A 14,793-nucleotide genomic window follows, 5' to 3' on the forward strand; every position below is an offset into this window, starting at 1 on the left:
ACTTGGCAAGAATAACATTGTTTTCGCTTATCTTGACTTACATAGTGGCTACTGCTAAGTACAGATGGAAGAGTCGTCTCTGCCCATAACTATATGCAGTACACCTTCTGACCACTGTCATCTTAGACTTCCCTCTGGTCTTGGAAATGATCCATCAGTATTCATGAGGCTTATCCGGTGACATGATTGGTCATTCTCTTCTTGCTTATCTGGATGACATTATTGTGGTAAGTAAACTAATCCCCGAACATTTTGCGAAACTACAGCAAGTTTTTGTTTGCCTCTAAAAGGAAAGTCTAAAAGTTGAGCTCAGTAAATTCAGCTTCCTGTGTAAGTTTGTGGTTGATGTTGAGGGAATTCATACCTCAGATGAGGAAGTTATAACAATTGCTAACTTCCTAGAACTCGCGAGTACTGATGATGTAAAGAGTTTTCTTGAATTAAGTGGTTACTATTAGTGATTTATTCAAGGTTATGCACAGTTCAACGACCCTTTTGCTAAATTGCTGGAACCCTTAAACAGTACACCTGGGTCTGAGAGACCCGACCACTTTTTGCCACTTACTGGTTCAGCAACTACTATATGCCAGGGACCCCTGTCCTTCCCAGTAGCTTCCTAAGTTTGGATGCCCATGCTAAAGGTGGCTGTGTGGTTTTCCAGGTCTCCTTCTGTTTTGGTGTATAACACACTAAAGTCGTGGTTGGGTCTGTGAGACCCAGGTGTACTGGTTAAGGGAGGCTGAAATTTACTGTTGTGTGATGCAAATTATTTCATCCTGTGAATTGCCCTCTCCATACCACGAAGACCCTTCATGCCACTAGCTTTGACAGCAGTGTGAGCATCATTGTGTCGTTTCTTTTCTCATGGAGTCCATGTAAACAGAAACTGTAAAGATTTTTTCAAAAATTTGCCTAAAATGCTTTAAATATGTTAATTTTATTTGTATATTCATTATTGCATAGTAAATTGAACCAAAAAGGTTGTAGATTGGTCAAATATTCAGTAAATAAAACACAAGTAATTTTTTTATTCTTTCTATTTTGTGGGTCTGTGAGACCCAGGTGTCCTAATGGTGTATAGGCACAACTAGGTGTACTGTTTCAGGGTTAGAAAAAAAAAAAATTCTGTTTGGATGAATGACCAGTCACATTCCTTTGAAACACTGAAGACAGCTCTTATTAATGCCCCAGTCTTGGCAATCCTTGACTGTAAGAAGCCATTTTTCCTTTCTACAAATGCATCTGGCTTAGTCCTAGGAACTGCTGCATTAAGTTTCCTGGTCTATCACCCCCGTGCAAAAAAAAGAAAAAAAAAAAATTACAAAATTATTTTTGCTCATATTAAATGGAAGAGTTTGTGGAAAAATGTAGGAAAAACATTTTTGAGTTAATTGTTTACCTTAGTTCAGCCGTGGTGAAGTAAGGATGTTCTGCATCTAAATACCACATATAGTAATAGGGGGATAATGAGGATGTGCATGGGTGGTAATGGAAATAGCTCAGTTAAGATGCCAAATGGTATTAGAAGCACGCACATTAAACAAAAAAATACTTGCTCATATGATGTATGTAGCAGCTACACGTTTTCCATCATATGAAGTACGTAGCAGCTATTGGGTTAATGTCACTGAATGTAACTACAGCAGTACTTACTGGGAGGCTTTAGCAGTACTTTGGCCTCTCAAACATTTCAAAGACATAATCTACGGATAACCAGTGCATATCCAGACAGATCATCTCCCACTTTGTGACTTATTCAAAGGAAGAAATCTTACCAGACATTCAGCACGATGGTCATTTATTATCAAGGACTTAAACCCAGCCTTATACTGCATGCCTGGTAAATCTAATGTAGTTGCAGGTGCTCTTTCATGTCATGTAACCGTGGCAGTCTCACCAAATCAGCCAAGTAATGATCCTTACACAACTCTAACCTCAGATGTAGTTTGTAAATGACAGCACACATGTTAGGACTCCATATTATATTTACAAATCATAATAGATAGATAGATAAATAGACAGATAAACAGCTCTATGCGAGCCTGGGAATGGGAAATGATCTTGCAAGTTACACTGAGGAAAAGCTGACAACAGATTACGAAGTAGCCAGTCAGGAGATGATGCAGTTAGTTTGTCAGCAATACAGCAGGAGAACAAAGCCTAGTTGACCATACACACACATACACACATACTCACACACAGGCTTCTAGAACTTTCCAACCACAGGGAACACACGTGACACGACTCCTGTTTCACCAGAATTTAGGAAAGAGAGCTCAGAAGGAGACAGGTCATAGAACAGGCAGGTAGTAGGGAGAAGGGCTTAGCAACATGGAGAGAGAGAGAGAGAGAGAGAGAGCGAGACAGGAGGTAGCTCGCGGGACTCTACCTAACTTCACTCGTGTGTGAGAGACTTGTTAATATTTCCAAGACAAATAAAAATAGTCCCATACTCTTCTTTATCTCTCCTTGTCATTGCATGACAAAAGGGAACCAAGATTATCTACTTACAAAAAACTCAAGTATAACAACCGCTCGTCCACAAGTCTAATATATATAACTCCACTACAAGTAACTACAAAGTCTCTTTTTATGACACACAGACCCTCTGTGGTCCAAGGTTATTTATTCCCAGTCAGGAGATGCTTCAACCTTATATTCTCTGACAGTGTGAAGAGATGAACTCTTTTTACACAATGATAATCTTGTGTAGAAAGACAGTCCTCGCCGTTAGGGACTTACCTAATAGAGAAGTACATCAATCGTTGTTTCCATCGATTTAATACCAGACGTACTCCACATCGTCCATAACATACCTCATGCATCCCATCCATGAAAGAATCGGTGGTTGAGACGAGCACGTTTTTCATTCTCTTGGCCTACTGTGCATAATCCTGTGTTCCCGTTTAATCGTCCAAAAAGGGTCAACCGGATCACCTGCTCCACTCTTACAGAATCCAGTTCCATCACATCCATGGGAGACTGTTTGTATCGATCTCCATAAATTGCCTCCTACAGACCCTGTTGCAGAGTATCTTGTTTGTGGCATTGATCATTTTTTCTCTTTACTGTGTTCTTGTAGCTCTCCAAGACAAGACTGATAAGAGTGTTGCACGTTCCTTCATTGATCATGGTATTTGTCCATTCACTACGCCATCAAACAATATTACCAGTAATCATTTGGAGCTCAACAACAGTCTTGTTTTTGAGATTTGTAAACATTAAAATATTAATAAGTGTAATGTCATACCCAGCCATCTGGCTTCCAATGGCCTTGATGAAAGACAAAATCGCAAGGTGTATGGGTGCTTGAATACCTCAAGTTGCTGTTTCTATCAACAGCCCCATTAATAAATCCATTGGGGAAACTCCATTCTTTGTCTTATATGGATTCGGCAAATCTTTGCCCTATTCTGTGCTATTATCAAAACATAATCCAATCTATACACTTGGATGATAATGTGAAAGTGAAACTGTCAAACTTCCAGCAAATACACACGAATATAAAGACCAATTTGGCCTTGTCCAAAGAGGATTTGTTACATTGCCAGCATTAAGTCCAGTTCACTTATCAGTATTAACACTGGAGACTTGGTATACATGTTCAAATAGCTTATTCGCAGTTCTAAACTGGATGGCAAATTGACACACCGCATGATACTGTTTCTAGTAACAGTTACAAATCATAGATTAAAGACTTGTTGTCATCTAAGGTTAAACAGGTTCACACAAATGATCTTAAGGGACCTCCTAAGTACTTCGAATAGAAGAAACATCAGAAGAGTAATGCATCTTATTATTATTATTATTATTATTATTATTATTATTTTGTTGTTGTTGTTGTTGTTGTTGTTATTATTATTATTATTATTATTATTATATGTAATAATATTAGTAATAATAATGATAATAATAATAATAATAATAATAATAACGATAATAATAATAATAATAATAATAATAATTATTATTATTATTATTATTATTATTATTATTATCATCATCATCAACTATTGCCAAAAGCCTTCATCTCTTATACGACGTAGCCACCAAAAAAATCGCCGCTACGTCACCCTGTCCCCCGCCATTTCACTATCCTGCTTCCAATTCACACTCCCTCTCTCATATACCTTTCCATTCTATCCATCCATCTCATCCTTGGCCTTCCCCTCCCTCTCTCCCCCTCCACCTCACTCACATACACTCTCCTGGTCAGTCTCTCACTCTCCATCCTCTCCACATGGCCAAACCACCTCAGTGTATTTCTCCTAACGCTTCCTATCACATCCACATCCACACCACAAAGCTGCTTCACATTCTCATTTGTCAGTCTGTCTTTCCATGTAACTCCACAGGCTCCTTTCAAATAACTCATTTCCACTGCTCTCACTCTTGACTTGTGTCTCTCGAACAACGTCCAAGCTTCACTTCCATGCGTTAGAGTTGGTATCACAATACTCTCATGTACGGTAATAACTTTTTCACTTCCATGCTCACTTCCCTGTTTCTTGTCACTGCCTTCAAGGAACCAGCAACCTTTCTTCATTGATGTACCCTTTCAAGCACTTCACCCTCCGAACTTCCATCCTTACTCATCACACTACCCAAGTACTTAAACGTACATTTTCCATTTCCTCATCATCCAACCTCACTGTACTGTACATTCACTGACTTCCCTTCTCACGTAGACCATAATTCTACTCTTTCCTACATTCACCTTTAGATTCCGTTTCTTACACACTCTCCCAAACTCATCCACCAAGCCTTGCAGTTTCCCTTCGTCTTCACTAAACAACACAGTATCATCTGCAAACAATAGTACAGGGAGTTTCCAAACACTACCTTTTCTCATTAGGGTCACTCTAACATCCACTGCCCTACCTTGTATCTCTTTTATATCCCCATCCATAAACAGGTTGAACAACCGTGGAGACATGACACATCCTTGTTTCAGCCCAACCTTCAGATAGAGAAACTCACTCAGTTCACTATCCACCCGCACCGCAGCTTTAGCACCCTCATACACACTCTTCACAGCATTCAGCAACTTCCCATCTACTTCATATATTCTTAATACTTTCCACAATCCTTGTCTATCCATCCTGTCATATGCTTTCTCCAAATCCATGAAGGCCTTCTCTAGAAACTTTTCCACTAAAGATCTAAGAATGAATATCTGATCTACTCAACCTCTTCCCTTCCTAAAGCCTCCCTGTTCATCTCCAACTAATTCCTCTGTTATTTCCCTAACCCTGTCAATAAGTATCCTACCGTATACTTTTCCTGTTACACTAAGAAGACAAATGCCCCTATGATTACCACACACTTCTTTTTCCCTTTTTCCATTGTACAAGGGAATATTTATACCTCATTTCCAAACGTCGGGACTTTCCCTTCCTCCCAGACCAGTCTGCACATCTTCCACATTCATTCTACTCGTATCTCTCCCCCATGCATCAGCATTTCACCACACACTTCATCAATTTTTGGGCTTTCCTCATTTTGACTTTCTTCATTGCTTCCACATCTTCCATCCTACTGATTTCTTCCTCTCTTTTCACCTCCTTCCTTCTCCCAGCGATTCCCCAGCCACTTATACTCGCATTACTTTCATTCTCCATGTTCAACATTTCATTAGTGTTCTCTCCATTTGCTCACTTTTTCTCCCTTCTCAACTAGTAATCTACCATTTTTATCTTTCACTCCCCCACTAACTGCAGTGCCACCCTGTCTGACTCTCTTTACCTCTTTCCAGAACATTTTCTTACATTCCCTCCACTTAACACTAGAATTCCTCCTAAATTCCTCATCCACCCTCTTCTTACTCTCTCTTAATAATATTGTCACTTCTCTCTTCTTTTCTACATATAACTCTTTCTTCCGTCTCTCAACTTCTCCCACACCCCTATTTCTCATCCATTCATTATATGCTTTTTTCTTTTGTGCCATAGCCTGTCTCACCTCTTCATTCCACCATGCTGTTCTTTGCACCCCCTTTCGTCTTCTCTTCAGCCCACACACCACCTCACATGCTGCACATAATTATTCTGTAAATATCTTACACACACCTTCCACGTCTCCCATCTCCTCCAGTTCATATTTACCCAATCGTTCCTCCACTTCTCTCTTATATTCTGCCTTTTTCTCATCCTCTTCTAACCTTTCCACTCTCCTTGCATATACCCCTTCCTCCCGTCCTTCCCTTCTCCTATATTTCCATTTTACTTGGACCTTGATTCTGACCACCACCAAGTGGTGGCCAGAAAGTCCATTCCCCCGACCTTTATATACTCTTGCATCCATTACACATCTTCGCATCCTTTCATTCACACACACATAATCAATCATTGCCTTCCTTTCATTCAGTTCACCATCCACCCTTCTTATCACTCTCCATGTATAAATGTGAATCATTTTATGCCTGGAGAGGGTATTGGCTATCACCAACCCCCTCCTGGCGCAACTCTCCACTAATGCACTGCCATTCTCATCTACTGTATCTCAGCAGGCACACCCCACTCACCAACTATTCCATCCACCTTCACATTCCCTACTTTACAATTCATATCACCGATCAAAAACACTCTCTCATTCCTTTCAAACTTTTCCATGCGCAGTTCCACATTTGTCCAGAACTCTTCTGTCACTCAGCTTGCACAATCTTGCGTTGGTGCTTACACGCATACAATCGCCCACATTTGTAGTTTAACTTTCAGTCTTACCCACACAATCCTTGACCCAACTGATCCATACCCTCTTATATTCTCCTTCCATCTGATACTCACAGCAATACACACTCCTTCTTTTGCCCTCTTATTCACACCTACTGTACTCCTGCACATGTACCCCATCCATACTCCCATTCTCTCACACTCCCCCCTCCATTTAGTTTAAGTTAATCCACATATATCCACTTTCGCACCCTCAAGCATCTGGGCAATCTCTCTCTCTTTCACCTCATCATTTGCACCCCTTACATTCCATGTCGCCATCCGTATCATGTCCTTTTTCGATCCTTAGTCGTCATCTTTTGGTCAGTAATGGTCCGAGGCTTCTTGTTCGTATTTTTAGTTAGTTGTTTTCTCGGGGAAGAGCACTAACTCTCCGCCAACCCACTTGCTGTCATGTAGGGAATACGTGTCTGTTGGTTATAAGGTTACCACTCAGCATTGTAAATGATTTCCTGGTTTACAGGAAATCATTTGGCTTTGCCACTCAATGCAGAGCCACCCTAATAACAGGGTACCACTACACTAAGTGGGTGGATGATGGGCGCCCCCACCTACCACAAATATTATTAATATTATTGTTATTATTCTGCCTTGAAGATTGGGTCTGTGAATGTGCGTGGATGTAGTACGATTGAGGCTAAAAGGGAGGAGACTGGGAGAATGTTTGCGGCAAGAAAGTTGGATGTGTTATCTTTTAGCTACACAAATATGAAAGGGAGAGGTGAATCTAAGTTTGGAAGTGTGACTGGAATGATATCAGGTGTTGATAGAGGAGGAGCAAGAGAAGGAATGGCCTTGTTAGTGAGCCTGGAAGTGTAACAGCGTGTGACTGAATGGAAGGTGACATCGAGACTGATAAGGGTGAAAAGGAAATTTGGAGATGAGTTGTGGGTATTTGTGAGTGCATAATTATGGTCCTGGTAGTGAAAGGGATGAGGAAGAGAAGGAGTCTTTCTAGAATGATGATGAGTGTCTGCAGAGTTTCGGAGAAAATGTGAATGTGGTAATGATAGGAGAACTGAATGGTAGAATGGGAAATGTAGCAATTGAAGGAGTAGTTGCTATGCATGGTGTGCCTGGATGAAATGATAATGGGGAATGCATGATAGGGATGTGTGATTAACGGGAGATGGTGATTGGAAATACCTTGTTCGAGGAAAAAGATATTTATAAGTATACGTGGATGAGGCAGGAGGGTGGAAGGGTTGTTGACAGAGCATCGATGGACTATGTGGTTGTGTCCAGGAATGTAAGAGGAAGGTATTTGGGTGTGAGGGTTTTGAGAGAGGAGGGAGGAGGTATGTCTGACCACTACCTGGTGGAGCGAAAGTTGAGAATAGGTATTAGGTGGGTGAGAGCTAGGAGAGTTGAGTGTGGTAGGGAGGTTTTGAAAGCGAGTGAGTCAGATAAAAGAGAGAGAATGATAGAGTGTCAGAAGTTGAAAGAGGAATGGAATGCAGCGAAATATCAGGAATATGGAGGTGTGGAGGAGGAATGGCAGTCGTTTAAGAGTGATGTGGTGGTGTATGCAGAAGAGATGTGTGGTGTCCGACGAGTGGGTGGTATGTAAGAAAGGAAAGTGAATGTTGGTGTGAAGAAGTAAGTATGGCTGCAGCTGAGAAGAGACGTGCATGTGACGTGTGGCTTCAGAGGAAGTAAGAGGTGTCTTATGAGAGGTATAAGGAAAAGAGGAATAGGGCAAAAAGGGCTGTGTGTGATGCTAAAGTGGCAGCAGATGAGAGCTGGAATTGGTGGTTGACTGAGAATTTTCAACAGAACAAGAAAATGTTTTGGAAGGAGGTGAGGAGGGTGTGAAAGGGAGAGTCTGGGAGGAAAGAACGAATAAAAGCAGAGGATGGAAGGATGTTAACTGAAATGGATGCTGTAAGGAAGAGATGGGCAGAGTATTATGAAAGATTGTTAAATGTAAAGGAGGCTGAGATTGTGGCAGATTGAAGTGTGCAAGGAATAAATGTGTTGGGAGAGTTGAATGATTCTTTGATCATGATGGAGGTAGTGCAGGAGGCAGTAAAGGAGATGAAAACAGGAAAAGCTGCAGGTATGGATGGGTGTGCTGTGGAAAGTCTGCAAGGTGGTGGAGCGGCTGTTGTTGAGTGGCTGGTACGATTGCTGAATGTGTGTTTTATGAGAGGTATGGTGCCGATTGACGGGGTAAATGTGTGTGTGGTTCCGCTGCGTAAAGGTAAGGGTGATAAGTATGAATGTACTAGTTTCAGTAAAAGTCTGTTGAGTGTTGTAGGGAAGGTGAATGGTAGAGTATTGATTAACCCGCGGACTGCGAGCCACAGCTCAGGCTGGGTAGCATCGCATTGGGAGCTACAGCTCAGGCTGTGCTGGCTGTGCATCACTGCTAACTACTCCACCGCTATGCAAACTTATGCATGGCGCAATGCAAGGAAGGAGAGAGAGAGTTTTTTTTTTCTTTCACCAGATATTGCGCTGGATGTTTATCTTGAAGTTTATAATAAAACAATAATTTTATTTTTTTATTCACTTTTATACTACTCCCCTCCGTAAACTTACGCATGGCCCTAAGCAAATGTGGAGAGAGAGAGATTATTTTTTTTTTAACCAGATGATTCCCAGGAGGTTTATCTTAATGTTATAATAAACAAAAACTAAAAAAAAAAAAACTTTTCTTCATTTCTGCACACCACAGGGTGGGATAAAAAAAAGGTAATTGCACAAGGGTTAAGACAGAGAGGGTGCAGAGGGACTGATAAGTGATGAGCAGAGAGGCTTTAGGAGAGGGAGGGGATACGTGGATCAAGTGTTTGCCGTGAGACAGGTATGTGAAAAATATTTAGTGAAAGGCAAGCATGTGTTTTGGGTGTTCATGGATTTAGGGGAAGCGAATGATAGAATTGACAGGGAGGCTTTGTGGACTGTTTTTAGATTGTATGGACTTGCTGGTAGGTTGTTAAAAAGGAGTGAAAAGTTTTTATGTAAAAAATAGAGGGTGTGTAAGAGTGGGAAATACTGTGAGTGATTGTTTCCCATGAGAGTGCAGCTGTGGCTGGGATGTGTGATGCCACCTTGGTTGTTTAATATTTATAAGGATCATGTTGTAAGGGACGTGAATATGAAAGTGTTAGGTGTATGTTTAAGTCTGGTGAATGCTGATGGTAGAGAGTAGAATCTGAATCAGCTGCTTTTTTGCAGATGATACTGCACTGGTGGCTCAGTTGGAGGAGAGATTGAGAAAGTTGGTAGACGAGTTTCGAAGGGTGTCTGAAAGGAAGAATTTGAGAATAAATGAGACTAAATGTAAAGTGATGAAGTGTATGAGGTTGGTAGATGGTAGGAGGATGAGTGTAGTTGTGATTGGTGAGTTACTTGTGGAGGTAGTGTTTTAAGTATTTAGGGTCACATGTTGCTGTGAATGGAAGAGTAGATGAAGAGATGAAATTTAGAGTGAAAGAAGCTGGAAAGCTGCTGGGAGGAATGAAAACAAATGTTTAGATGACGTTCGCTTAGAATGGATGTAAAGAGAAGGCTGTATGAGGGTGTTGTGGTACCGACTGCGTTATATGGGGCTGAAACATGGAATATGGTTGTAGCAGAGAGGAAAAGTTTGAATGTAATGGAGATGAGGTGTCTGAGGAGTATGTGTGGAATGACACATGTGGATGGAGTGGGAAATGATGAAGTGCGAAGGAGAACTAGAGTTAATGGCTCAGAGAGTGTTGCAATGGTTTAGGCATATGGAGAGAATGGATGAAGAGCCATTATTGAAAAAGATATCTGGTCAGATGTGAGAGGTGTAAGGCTACGAGGAAGACAACGAATAGGATGGATGAACAGTGTGAAGAGAGCGTTAGATATGAAAGGGATGTCTGTAGAGCAAGGAAGAGTGACTGGACGTGATAGTGATGACTGGAGAGAAATTGTGAATGAATAAATGGTGATGCGGTCCCCATGGGATATTCTCCCGCATTTGATATGGTCAGCTGATCAAGGTTAGTTGCGGGTACGGGGATGGGTCCATTATGATGTGGGAGGGGTAAACCAGCTCTGCAGTCGGGCCCTGCTGCAGATGTCGCTGATTACACTGTGCAGTTGACCCTCGTGCGGTTTGGTGCAGTGTGGATCTGTCCTTTCTCCCCTTGGGGCTAAGTACAAGTAATTGTGTGTGTGTGTGTGTGTGTGTGTGTGTGTGTGTGTGTGTGTGTGTGTGTGTGTGTGTGTGTGTGGATGAGTAAATTGAGAGTGTGTTGCCCTGTCTCGGGGGCTTTCCTCCCGTTTTTGGGGAAAAGCAGCCTAAGTATGAAAATAGATAGATTCTACAGGACCTCCTACAGTTCCTCTTAAGTATCCTTCTCCTTCTTATGTCCTAAGTATCCCTTCATCACCTTCTACTCTACCTGTTAATGAGTACACACAAAAGCTACGCTCAGCAACTCACCCCACTGTTTCATGTTTTTGTTCCGCCACCTGCCAGGGCCATTTAGGTGATTTGAACATTTTTTCACATTCCTTTTATGAGTATGTTGTTGTGGAGAGTAGACAACCTTGTTGGCACTTGCTGTTCTTGGTTCACCTGCGGGTGATGAGGGTAGAGATGGGGTCCTCTGCCCTGGGACGTTGGTAAAACCCCGGGGGGGAAATAGTATAAGTGGAGGACGTCACCTCTGTTACTAGGTGATATTGTCACGCATATGAATGAAATAGTTACTCAGCTGAACAAAGTTTTGCTTGGATTAGTGAAAAGACTAATGATATTACAGAAACACTGTATATTATCTTGTATCTTTTATCATTGTATGTGTCCCAGCAATTTATGTTGCAAGTAGTGGATTTTATTCACTTGTTTGTAGATGTTGTCAGTGGTCATGTTACTCTAGACCTTGTCCCAGTGCCAGATCCTCGTTTAGCTTTGGAATGGGCTCGCACTAACTTTAATCTTGATTCTATTTTTCCTTTCTCAAGCTAAGCTAAGCTTTGTATTATCCTATAGTAGAAGCTACCTTCCTTTCCACGGCAATATTGGTCCATATTCCTGTTTGTTCTACAATCACCCTTGATCTCTTCCAACTCATTCCCTTTCGTCTACCTTGCGGTGACTTTCTGTGCACAGCATTTGTGTTCTCTGATTTTTTCCTTCTATCTCACCACCATATGTCCCATGTCCCATTTGATCTCGTACAACTGTGATCTCGTACGTCCTGTGATTCCCTTTAGTATCTTCCCAATAATAGCTATTCCTTAAGAGAATGCTGTAGTCCAGATATCTCATTTCCTTCATCACTCTTTTTTCCCTTCCTTTTGTATATCCTCGTATTGAATTTGCTCATGTAGGATTCTTGATCGTAGCGGTATTTGTCCATTGCTATGTTGAACGTGGGGAGGAAAAAAGACTCCATGAAATTAGGTTGAAACATAAAGCAAGGAAAAAAGTGAAACTTGTTAAATCTGAAATTGACATTAAAAAAATCTCAGCTTGACCCAAAGTAAAAGACGTTTGAGTTGGAATATGAGGAAACTACAAACTGCACCACCGTCCACTCTGCCTCAGCTATACAGTGTTGATTTGTGTGAAGACATGTGGACATCCAACTAATTATGTAAACATTATATACGGTAGGTATTATGAGAGCTTATTCTCTCGCAATACCATTGTAAATCCTGTTTAACCTGGTATCATATTAATGTTGTTTTATCATTCATCACTATAACGTGTATCGGTAGCAGTATTTTATCATTCGCTTATGAAAAGATCTTTATTTAATTAAATATCTCCCTGTTAACTAGTATACTCATCTCATTAGCATAGTATACTGTCATATCATTTTCTTATAATCTCCCTATAGTATGGATTGTCTTCTATTAATCTCTACTGCTGTAACATGGAGGGAGTCATTTTATATACACGAGGGGGGGGGGAGGCAAATGTAAGTGGACGGATGTTTATTTCTTAGTCCTCACGATTCAGACGCTGGCTGAATGCTATAAAGTGGCACTGACCATTTCCTCTGGCCAAATATCAGACTCAGGAAGGGAATGCTGAGAAGACTGTTCTATGTTTACACAGCCGACGATTCTTTAACTCAGTGTAGCATGATGACTTTAGAGGGCTGGGGCTCTCAAACACTAATAAAAGGATCTGGGGACAGCATGAATAAAATTAAGTACAGTATATATCAATGGATGGAAAGGGTTGAGATGAAGATAACTGTTTGAAGATGGCAAGAATAACAAAGTTATCTCTGACTGAAGGGAATAAAACTAGAATCATGAAAGAGAAGCAAAACTATCAGTTTTCGATGGATATTTTACGAACGTAAATGATTGTTAAGCTGATTAACCTGCATCCGATAAGAGAGAGTACAGTCAGGAAAGGGAAACAAGACAAACACATTCCATTCTCGCCATATGCACCAGGAGATATCGACTTAAGTTTTATCATCTTCAGCTCCACAATGTTCTTTCATTTTCTTTTCTTTCTTTTTTTTTTTTTGCTTTTTTTTATTTTATTTTTGTTTCAAACTGTGTGTGTTAGTTGGAGTCTTAATTAACTCCGTCAGTGCCCAGAGGCTTTTCAACTGAATATCTTGCAAAAGAAAGAAAGAAAAAAAAAAAAAAACAAATGGTGCCAGGCACAACAAACCTCACCTGACAGCAATTATTATATCGCCATTGAACACTGGCCATTTTCTGCCATATAGCGTCAGTCCACAATTAAAGTCTAAGGTAAGGGCGCAAATGTTTTCAAATTACGCCCTCTGAAAATGAATGGGGTAATAAAAGAGGTACAAGGTAGGGTAGTGGATGGTGGAGTGGCCCTAGTGAGAGAGGATAGTGTTTGGAAACTTCCTGTACTGTTGTTTGCAGATGATACTGTGTTGTTAAGTGAAGACGAAGGGGAGCTGCAAGGCTTGGTGGATGAGTTTGGGAGAGTGTGTAAGAAACGGAATCTGAAGGATAATGTAGGGAAGAGTAAAGTTATGGTCTCTGAGAGAGGTGAAGTCAGTGAATGTACAGTGAGGTTGGATGGTGAGGAAATCGAAAATGTGAGTACGTTTAAGTACTTGGGGAGTGTGATGAGTAAGGATGGAAGTTTGGAGGGTGAAGTGCTTGAAAGGGTACAACAAGGAAGAAAGGTTGCTGGTTCCTTGAAAGCAATGATAAGAAACAGGGAAGTGAGCATGGAAGTGAAAAAGTTATTACATGACTGTGTTGTGATACCGACTCTAACGTATGGAAGTGAAGCCTGGACGTTGTTGGAAGGACACAAGTCAAGAGTGAGAGCAGTGGAAATGAGTTATTTAAGAGGAGCCTGTGGAGTCACATGACGAGACAGGCTGACAAATGAGGACATAAAGGAGCGTTGTGGTGTGGATGTGGATGTGATAGGAGGCGTTAGGAGAAACACACTGAGATGGTTTGGCCATGTGGAGAGGATGGAGGGTGAGAGGCTGACGAGAAGAGTGTATGTGAGTGAGGTGGAGGGGTGAAGAGGGAGGGGGAGGCAGAAGATGAGATGGAGGGATGGCGTGGAGAGGTATATGAGAGAGGGGAGTGTGAGTTGGGAGCAGGGCAGTGAAATGGCGGGGGACAGGGCGACGTGGAGGCGATTTGTTTGTGGCCACCCTGTACGGGATTAAGGCGTCTGGCAATAGAGAGATAGACAGATAGAAAATCTGTGGTTTTACATTTGACCTTTCAAGGTCACTCAAGTCAAAGGTCATGCTGCCAAATGAAAGCCAATATGAGACTTCCTATATCTTGGTAATAGTAAATATGTCTTAAATGAGTTTCGAGTCATAGCCCCCTGAATATCCGTGACCCTGAGTTTGACCTTTCAAGGTCACTTATTGTCAAAGGTCAAGGTACAAATGAAAAACCCACATGGGATTCCCTGTATAATAACAGTAATTATCTCTGTATCTTCAACCAGGTTCTAGTTATAGCCCTGAATATCCTTGACCTTGAGTCTAACCTTTCAAGATCATTCAGGGTCAAAGGTCTTCGGTCCAAATGAAAGCCCATATTACGCGTTCCTGTATGTTCCTAATAGTAAATATCTCTCTGTTCAATCGAT

The sequence above is a fragment of the Coenobita brevimanus genome, chromosome 30 (genome assembly GCF_032717465.1).
Source record: "Coenobita brevimanus isolate Jiangsu-jjx chromosome 30, ASM3271746v2, whole genome shotgun sequence".
Lineage (NCBI taxonomy): Eukaryota > Metazoa > Arthropoda > Malacostraca > Decapoda > Coenobitidae > Coenobita > Coenobita brevimanus.